Source organism: Hibiscus syriacus, unplaced genomic scaffold (genome assembly GCF_006381635.1).
Source record: "Hibiscus syriacus cultivar Baekdansim isolate YM2019G1 unplaced genomic scaffold, ASM638163v2 tig00010533_pilon, whole genome shotgun sequence".
In the NCBI taxonomy this organism is placed as follows: Eukaryota; Viridiplantae; Streptophyta; class Magnoliopsida; order Malvales; family Malvaceae; genus Hibiscus; species Hibiscus syriacus.
Genome location: NW_024062223.1, coordinates 557287 through 568382, shown reverse-complemented (window position 1 = coordinate 568382; position 11096 = coordinate 557287).

Genomic DNA, 11096 nt, shown 5'->3' with positions numbered 1-11096 from the left:
AATAATCACGCAACCAGTGTTAACACAATGTTTGGTTTTTTTTTTTTTTTTGCTCTGGTTATGCTGTTTTGATGACCTCTATTGAATATAAATTACCGTGTTACTGTGAAATTTAAAGGCTTCGTTTAAACACAATCCTACCAAAACATCCCCCCTTGTCCCTTAATGGGAAAAAAGATAAAGAATATATAAAGGACTCGTGTGCTTAAATGTAAGCCACTTGATTGTCAAGTTCAAGTTTTCATTTTTTGGGTAAATTAGCTTTAGTATCTAAATTTTTAATTTTTTTAAAATCATACATAAAGTTTATTTTTTGTTTTATTTTAGTATCCGTTCAGAATTTAACGTTAAGTTTTAAAAAAAACTTGAAAGTTTAGATATTGAAACGAACAAAAATGATAGTTTAAGTGAATTCAAATTAAAAAATATAAAAATTAGATAAATCAAAATATGTCAGATTGAACGCTCAAAATTCCTAAATATATGGTGCTCAAATCCAAAATCTTAATGGATAGCAACAATCCCATTAACTACTAAAGGCATGGGGTTCGTACGCGATAAATTAAGTATTAAAATGAAGGGTAAATTACAAGTTTGATAATTGAACTTTATTCTCTCTCTAATTTCATTCATTGTACTTTAAATACTTTCAATTTTTCATTGAACTTAATACATTGGGTTTTTCTCACTCGTTCGTTTCCTCGCTAACGGCGTTATAAATGGACTTTTGTATGGATGAAAAATGATGTCGTTTTGGTAAAAATTTTGTTTTTAAAAGGGGTATCGTTTGAACGTCGTTATCTATTTAACGGCGTAGAGCAACAAAAAACCCAATGTCTTAAGTTCAGTGAGGAGATTGAAAACGTTTAAGTTCAATGAGCAAAATATGAGAGAAGTGAACTTTAGAGATGAAATTTGCAATTTACCCTAAAATAAAATGAAATATAAGTATCAAATTGAAAAAGAGGTATAATTCATGGACTAATTTACATATATAACCTTTTTTCTTACTTGAGAAGCTCGCTTAGATGACAATGAGGGAACCTTGGAATCAAAGTTGCCAGTTTTGAGATCAACAAAAAGACAACATTTATGAGCACTTTCTTTGCCTAGAAAGTAATAGCTCTAATTCTAGTATTAGAGGTTTAATTATTTAAAAAAAACAATAAAATATTATGATTAATTATTAATTAATTAAATTGAGGCTTAATTAATGGGGAAATAGCTTCTTTGAGGAGGTTCAAGAAAATGATAGATATTATGTTTGATCTGTTGTTGTTTTTATTTTATGGGTAAAATGTGCATTCAATACCCAAACTATTAGTTTTAGTCTGTTTTAGTATATAAGTTTATACTTTTTTTCAAAATCAAACCTAACGTTTAGTTATCAGCTCATTTTAGTATTTTGGTGTTAAAAACTTAACGCGTTTAGTATCAAAACTAATAGTTTTGGTTCGTTTTAGTATCTAATCTTTAGGTACTAAAATGAAAAATAATGAAAGTTTAAGTACTAAAACTGACCAAAATTGATAGTTTAGATATTAAACATATAATTTACCCTTATTTTATTATTAAAAAATATATTATAAGTCACCCAATTAGTAAATGCATCACTTATTTAACTAATTGTTACAAATAAATAATTTATTTATTAAAAAATAAAATATATGTTAAATTTGTAATAATTTATCATTAAAAATAAAATACATGTTAAATTTGTAGTTATTGCTAAATCATTTAATTTATTAATTATTATAATCCTATCAATTAATTAAAATTAAAAACCAATATTTATTATAATTCAATGATAAATTATAATTTTAAATATAATAATTAATTTATAATATTACTAGTCGTTGCCAAAAAGAACCCGTAAGGCCGTAACATCGCCAAGTGCAATGAACATTCTTGTAGCGTATCATAAAACCGACCAAACTTTTACGAAAATGACTATATTGTCCTTACGTGTCCATTAATAATAAATGACTGTCCCTTTTTTTCATATGTATGGGGTAAGGGGGAGGTAAGATAGTAGGCTACCCCAACACCAGGTTGAGAGCAACTTCCGTAAGAGACATCCGAATTATGAAATGCCCTCCGTGAAACTCGATCCCACGACCTCAAGGTTAAGAACCTTGTCCATTAATAATCTTTCTAGTTAAATTCCATTTTCAAAGAATAAAACTTAAGCATAAGGGGAAAAAACTTTATTATATTTTATATTTCATAAATATAATTATTGAATTACATTATTCGAAATACATTGTATTTATAAATAATTTGTCAGAAGCATTTAAAAGTCACAATATATTAAAAAAAACAGAAATGGTAACTTATTTTATGGACGTTTTTTATTTGTTTTGTGGTGTAATTTTATATTATTTTAAAAAAGGATAAAACGGTCATTATAAATCAAATAATACTCTAATATTTATTATGAAATGTACTTAGAGATGGCTACGGATTACGTTAGATTATGTTTTCAGCAAATTCGACTTAACTTGAGAAACATATTCATTTAATTATATTTTCACTCTACTCGAGTTTAAGAAGATTCTATCTAATTTAAAACTATATCTAAATTTTAAGTTAAAATACGTATTCAAATTTAACCCACCTTAAAAAATATATAAAAAAAAATATTTTTATTAAACAAAATAAATACTTAAATGAAAATATATAGAGAGCGTGAGTACTATGGTGTTTTTCCAAAAAAATCACCGGTGATCGGTATATTTACCGATCTAACACCGATCAGATTATATTTTTTGATCTAACACCCGTAGCAGTAAAGCGCGTCCCCTACACCGCGCTATACCTGGTTATCTGACACGTGGAGTATAGCGTGGTGCAGGGGGCGCGCTTTAGCCTAAATACCCGCCCGTCCACATCTCAATCCTCCCTATAAATACCCCAATCCTCAATCACTTTTATCACACCAAATTCTCTCAATTTCTCTCAAATACTCTATATTTTTAAGGTATATTTTATAATATTTTTAATATTATGTATTTAATTTATTTAAGTATTTTACTTTATTTAATATTTTAGTAATATAATTCTTTTACAAATATATAATGGAAGGCAATCTACTTCGCTCGGATGGAAATAATATATCTTTACACTTTGCTGATACGGTAACATTTTAACGTTTTAATTTAATTTAAATTATTAGTAATAATTAGTTTATTTATTTAATGCATTATTATTAGATTAAGAATTAAATATATCGACACTTTGCTGATACGGTAACATTTTAACGTTTTAATTTAATTTAAATTATTAGTAATAATTAGTTGATTTATTTAATACATGATTATTAGATTAAGAATTAATTTTTGTAATTATTTATTTTTAGGAGAAGAACCGTGTATTAGATCATTTTATTAGGAATCTTAATGTAGTGATACCCAGCCGTGTCTTGCCGTATTTAGTAGAGGCTGGATTCGGTTACATAGGTAGATATCAGGGTCACTGTAAGATAGAGACATACCTGATTTCTGCCTTAGTAGAGCGGTGGAGGCCGGAGACCCACACATTCCATCTTCCGTGCGGAGAGTGCACAATCACGCTTGAGGATGTTTCTATGCACCTGGGGCTTCTGGTGGATGGAGATGTGAGATCGGGGATAACTTACAGTTCTTGGACTACTTTGTGTCGGGATAGTCTAGGACGTGTCCCGGAAAATTTTATCAGAGGTAGGATACCGTTAAATTGGTTAGATGCCAATTTTCAGGAGTTGAGCGTAGACGCCTCTGAGGATGAGGTTAAGATGTATGCACGGGCATGCATACTGCAGCTGATAGGAGGGTTGCTGATGCCGGACAAATCGTGCAACCTAGTTCACTGCATGTGGTTGCGACATCTTAGCGACTTTCGTCTCGCCGGATTATTCAGTTGGGGCTCGGCAGTTTTGGCTTTACTGTACAGGGAGATGTGTGGAGCCACTGACTACAGGCGTAATGCTATCGGCGGATGTCTCCTGCTGCTGCAGTCTTGGGCATGGTATCGATTGCCCTTTTTATGTCCCGTTGTGAAGAACCCATTCGTATTTCCACTACTCCTGTGGTAATTATAAAACTGATTTTGTATATTAATAATTTTATACAGCGTATAATAAATTTTTTTCCTTGAATAGGTGGTCTACTAATAGAAAAAATCATCAGGAGCTACCTTATGATTTAGAAAAAATTAGGGTGCTAATCGATCAGAAGGCTGGCACACAGGTATGAATTTTAATGTTTAAAAATCGATTTTAGATTATAGTTATATAATTAGATTATTATTTTAATAAAAAATATATATTATTTGTTTTAGTTTGAATGGGTGTCATATTCTACTGATGATGTGAGGGCGGTAATCCCACCTGAGTTGAGGGGTCCATTAGATGTTTGGATGGCGATGATCCCTCTGATTTGTTATGCGACCGTCGAGTGGCACTCCACTGATCGCGTGCTCCGGCAGTTTGGTTGTTTTCAACCAATTCCGGAAGCACCTCGCAATATGGACAAGTTGCATAGCTTAGATAGACGCGGCAAGACAGATACAGATTGGCTGGTGAGTCATCATGAGTGGGTCGTGTTGTGAGAGGATCGACATTGGCGCCTTCCACGTAGAGAGCCCATTTTTACTAACTTTTTGATGTATGATGAGGATTATTATGAGTGGTTCAACAGTAACGGGAAACCGTTTCTACTTCCCGAGGATGTACGAGGGTAGACTTTTCCACGACGTCGACAGAGACGTTCACCGACATAGAACCATCGTCCCCCGACTCGTGAACGGAGAGCAGGTGCTTCCGGTTCATCCTTAGTTGCACCAGCAGGACCTTCACAGCAGCCATCGTAGCCATTTATGATGCTGCAGCCATATATAATGCTGTCATCGCCTTTCTATTACCAGATGTCGCTGCCGCCGCCTTCACCTGGTTTTATGACCCCGTCGCCGCCGTCACAGATGACCCCTCCTGGAGGCTATTATGGGTCTATTTTTGTAGATCCGACTTGGGGTTCATATACTGGATATTTAGCGGGTTCAGCCTCATCACCCATGGCCGCAACACATACACCTCCTGTACAGTTTTCACACTCAGCGATGTCTGGGTTTTCCCAGTTTTTACAGGCCGGTGGGATAGTCAGTCATACACCTCCAGGGTCCTTATTCTATGGAGGTGCTTCATCGTCATCAGCTCCTCATCAACCTAATGTATCTGCTCAGGACGACGACGACATTCTTCTACTACTTCCAACATGAATCTTCCTCGAAATCTTCGTTATCAGCTCCTCAATAGTTATGTTTCTCTTGAATGATATTTTAACACGCTCATTTGATACGAAAACAACGCTGGTTTCATCTTCTCGAATTTCACCATCATAATAAACAATAGCTGAAAGTCGCGCCATTCTTTGAGTTTAAAAGTGCGGCAATATTATATCTGCAAAAAAATAACTGAAACAAACCTGATTAAATAAATTATATATGAACGAAAATATAACACAATACATTTTTTACACATCAATGTAAATAATTTAAATAATATAATTTTATATTATTACCTGCACCGCAAAACTATTTCGACGTATGCTCCCGCTTTTCAATTTTACAAACATAAAAATTAATTGAAAATAATTAGTATAATATTTTTTCAAATAATGATAATAAATAAACAATAAGTATAATTAAAAAATTATAACAAAATTATCTTATAACGAAAAATCGCACGAACTTCTAAATCAAATATGAGAAGATTGCCAGAATTATTACTTGTTGACGGAATTGTTGTATTAATTTATAAGTTGAGATGAGAGATGAGAGGAGATGTGAGAAACGTAACCGGATGAGGGTATTTATAAACATATAAGGCGCAGTACATGCACCGCGTTATACGTAATTATTATATAGCGCGGACCAGGGACCGCGTTAAATATAATTTTGGTACGGCGTATAGCGCGGCCCCTAATCCGCGCTATACCCCTAAGTGGCGTATAGCGCGGTATAGGGGCGCGATATACCCCACGTGTAACACAGTCAGCGTATAGCGCGGTACAGGGGGCACGGTATACTCCACGTGGCGCCAAATCAACATATAGCGCGGTTCAGGGGGCGCACTTTACTTCTACGGGTGTTAAATTGAGAAATATAATATGACCGGTGTTAGATCGGTAAATATACCGATCATCGATGATTTTTCAGGAAAAACACCGAGTACTATAGTAATTTAGTCTTCATAATTTATACATTCCATCAATTTAATTTAAATTGATATAATTACACATATGTCACCGTCAGGATGAAATTTATTGAACTAATTTAAAATTAAGACTAAATTAATATAATATATAAGTTATGATGATTAAATATATAATTATATTAATTCTGGTAACTACCATATCAACTAAATTTTAAGCACACGTAACTTGATTGACCTAATTTAAATAGTAAAATCGTTTGATTGAAAAATTAAATAATTGATGCTCAAATGAAAAGATACAATAAATTTTATCTTTAATAATGGTTATTATTTAAAAAAGGTAAATTATACATTTAATATATAAAATATTACTTTTGATTCATTTTAGTACCTAAACTTTTAATTTTTTCAAAACCATACCCAACGTTTAGTTTTTGTTTCATTTTAGTACTTGTCGTTAAAAAATTAACTCGTTTAGTACCTAAACTATCAGTTTTGGCCCGTTTTAATACATAAACTTTCAACTTTTTTAAAATCATACTTAATATTTAGTTTTTGTTTTATTTTAATACCCGTCGTTAAAAACTTAACTCATCTAGTACCTAAACTATCAACTTTGGTATGTTTTAGTACATGAACTTTTAAATTTTTTCAAAACTTAACATTAAATTTTAAATGAGATACTAAAATAAAAAAACTAAACTTTAAGTATGATTTTAAAAAAATTAAAAGTTTATACACTAAAAGAGATAAAAACAACCTTAGCGGCTATACAAGTCTACAAAGGTTAAACCTCGAGCAATTTTATAATTTGAATAAACACGTGACACGTGATGAAAGGATGGCATCATTGAATCCCACCGAGTCGCTGTCCCTCCACTCGGGGGTAATTCCGCCTCCGACCAACTCAACACGTTCGACATTTAACGCTACGCCCTATTTTCTAGGTCAGCTGTGTGATTACGTACGGTCGGTCCCATAATAATAGTATCGATTTTTTTGTCAATTAAATGATAAATGATTAGTACAAATAAATATTATTTGGTTAAACTATGCCAATAGTCCTCTATTTTTAGGGTCTGACTGAATTTGGTTATCAATTTAAAAATTAAAGGGGAATGATCCCTAATGTTATCAATCCGTTCGATTTTAATCCTTCAACCATGTTAGGGACTTAAACAAAAGGGGTTAACAAAAATTAATGGTTGATAGGCTAAAATCAAATGGATTGATAATATTAATGATCATTTCCCCTTAATTTTTAAATTAGTGACCAGAGTTAACCAGACCCTAAACATAGGGGACTACATGCATAGTTTCCCAATTCTATTTTTGTAAAAATTTAAAAAGAAAATTTTAGAAAATTATTAAATTCAACAAGCTAAAATAAAAAGGTAATAATAATATAATAATTTATAGTTACGATGTAAAGTATACAAAAAAGTGGATTAGGGTTTAAGTGTGTAGTGTCTACTTTTAATTTGATAATGATTTTGTGTCCCACTAGTTTTCAGATTAAGTTTATACTTATTACTTAATTAAGAAAAATTAAGGGTAAATTATAGAAATAGTCCCTCGACTATAAGACAATACTTTGTTGAGACTTGAGTCCCCTGACTCTTAAAGCTACAAAATGATTCTTTGACTGTAAGAATTATTTTATTGAGTCAATATATTATTAAAAGTTATAAAATATTCAGCCAACTATCCATATGATGAGTGATTATTTTTGTAACTTTTAATAGTCAAAAGACTTAATAAAGTTGCGTCCTATAATTAGAATATCATTTTATAACTTCAAATAATTGGGGACTCAACAAAGTAGTATATTAGTCGGAAACCATTTGTGTACTTCACCCAAAAATTAAACACTTTTTATTTTATTTTTTTAATAATTTATGCTTGCATATAATATACATTTTTATAGGTAGGCTAATTGCACTCTAGGTATATTCGTGGCCGAATATTAGATAAGAATTTTATTTTAGTTTATTTTGATTAATCTGAATAAGTAAAAGGTAATATTTGTTTAAAGATGACTATCAATCATTTGATATTAAATGTTCGTATTCTTGATATTCATGATCCTCAACCCGAGATCTCAAAAAATAATAACAATTCATTTATCATTGAGGTCGTTTGTTTCATGCATATAATAATTTTATGATTTTGGTTCAAACTATTATTCAATAATTACTTCAGTTTGGTTCTAAAATGATTTTAAGAGTTATTAATATTTTTTAAACTATGAAATTTCCATAGTTTAAATAAATAATTTTTCTTTAAAATATATTGTATTTTATCATTGTATTTAACATTTATTGGTAAAATACGGGAAAATCACTAAGATTTAAAATCTCACCTTTCATGCCACACAGTTCAAGTCATAAATTATAGTTTAAGGGGCAATTGTGACGAAGACTTAGAATTTAGATTTTATTTAAATACATTATTTCTCACTAAACTATGGCAATTTTATATGTACCCGACGGATTTTGACTCGATTCAACACGATCAAGTCAGATTTTTGTTTTAAATTGGGCTCGGGTCGGGTTGAATCGGATTTTTAAGGGGTGAAGTCGGATCAGGATGGGTGGAGGGTAAAAAACTCCGACCCGGCCCAAGGATAATATTATAATATCCTTAAAAAATTATTATTTTTAATTAAATCCTTAATTATACAGGATCGGGTTAGATTTATACTCTAAAAATTGAGTCTTGTCGAGGATATATATTTTCAAGTCGGGTCGGATGTAGGATATTTTCGTGTGGAGGATACATAGTTTTCGGTTCGAGTGGATGGTGTATATTTTCAGGAGTTATGTAGGATATTTTCGTGTGGACGATATATAGTCTTTCAGTTCGAGTGGATGATGCATATTTTCAAGATTGATGTAGGATATTTTCGGGTGGATGATATATATTTTTCGGTTTGGGTGGATGATGCATATTTGTGGGTCGGGTTGACCAAAAACTTGACCCTAACCCACCCGTTGTCATCCCTAACTAAACTTCACCCTCTTTCATGTTCTACTCATTAGACTTCTAATTTTTCTAATTTACTCATTGAACTTTCGAATTACTCTCGTTTTGATCACTCTAAATTATTTTATTATTATTTTCGTATGATTTGTTATTTATTATTGTTATTTAATATCAAAATAATTTTATTATAATTTCGAGTGTTGAAGGTGGGCTGTGATTATTTTAAGTCTTTTTAAATTTGATAATAATAAAATAATATTTTATTACTTATTTTAAATTGTTTTTATATTCTAAAAAATGTAATGTCGTACAATAATAATAAAAAAATAATTTAGAGCGGTCAAAACAAGAGCAATTCGAAAGTTGAGTGAGTAAATTACAAAAATTGAAAGTACAGTGAGTAAAATAGGAGAATATAAAGTTAAGTGAGAAATAGTGTAATTTACCCTTATTTATATTATCTTTTTTTATTAATATGAGATAATTACAAGACAATATCTGATCAATCTTTTAACATCGAACGCTCTCATCCTGACATCTATGATGCTCAAACCCGAATCTTCAAAAAATATCAATAATTCCTTTATTACAGAGTCAATTTGTTCGTGCTATATAAATAGGGAATATTTTCATTAAAACAATCATCTTTTGTAAATATTTTGGTTCTCGAACATTTTATTTTTATTCGAATGGAATTTAGACATTTAGTGCTGGCTTTTCATCGAAGATTTGCTTTGCTAAAGAAAATCATAAGAAGATAGTGATGGATCATAAAAGGGTCTATAAATATTAAAAAAAACGTGGATAATTGAATTTGGATAATTTTAATAAAATAGTTGGAAATAGATTACCAAACCAAACATATCATTGTCCAATTCCAACTAGACCCATACCTTAAAATTACAGAGTTTAAGAGCTACAAAATAAAAGTAATGTATGTTGGAGTATAACATAGGAGACAAATGGGTTCATAGGGTTTAAAATTTAATTTTTTGATTAATTATCTATTTTATTATTTGGGTAAATTACAAGTTTTTGTAGCTAAACTATCAGTTTTGGTCTTTTTTAGTACATAAATTTTCTATTTTTTCAAAACCATACCTAAAGTTTAGTTTTATATAATTTAGTATCTCAGTTCAAAATTTAACGTTAAGTTTGGAAAAAAAAATTGAAAGCTTAGGTATTAAAATATACCAAAACTAAACGTGTTAAGTTTTTAACAGCAAATACTAAAATGAAACAAAAACTAAACGTTATGTATATTTTTGAAAAAATTGAAAGTTCATGTACTAAAACGGATCAAAACTGATAGTTTAGATACTAAATACATATTTTACCCTTATTAATTATGTTTACTTTGGAATATGAATTTCCTTCTATTATTTATTCATTTTAATGATTGTGCCATGAGATTTTGTTTATACTTACAAAAATTTTATGTTATTAATATTTGTTTATCCTAAAAAATATTTATAGATCCATCATATAAAGAAGGTTGTCGACGGTTTATCGTTAACTCTTTCTGAATTTGATGAAGGATGCCCTTGGGTCTAAAGGGGTCGAATATCGAATCCCCGAGATAATTTCTTCAGGGGTATAATATAAGAAAACATATAAATTTGGGGAGTAGATGTATATTTAACCCTTTTAATAATAAATAAGTAAAGGATAAATTATGCATTTAGTACCTGAACTATTAATTTTGGTTCGTTATTATTTAAAATTTCAATTATTTTTAAAATCATACCTAAAGTTTATTTTTTGTTTCATTTTAGTATCCTATTCAAAATTCAACGTTAAGTTTTGAAAAAAATGAAAGTTTAGGTACTAAAATAGATCAAAATTGATAGTTTAGATACTAAACGCATTAAGTTTTTAATGGTGGATACTAAAATGAAACAAAAACTAATTGTTATGTATA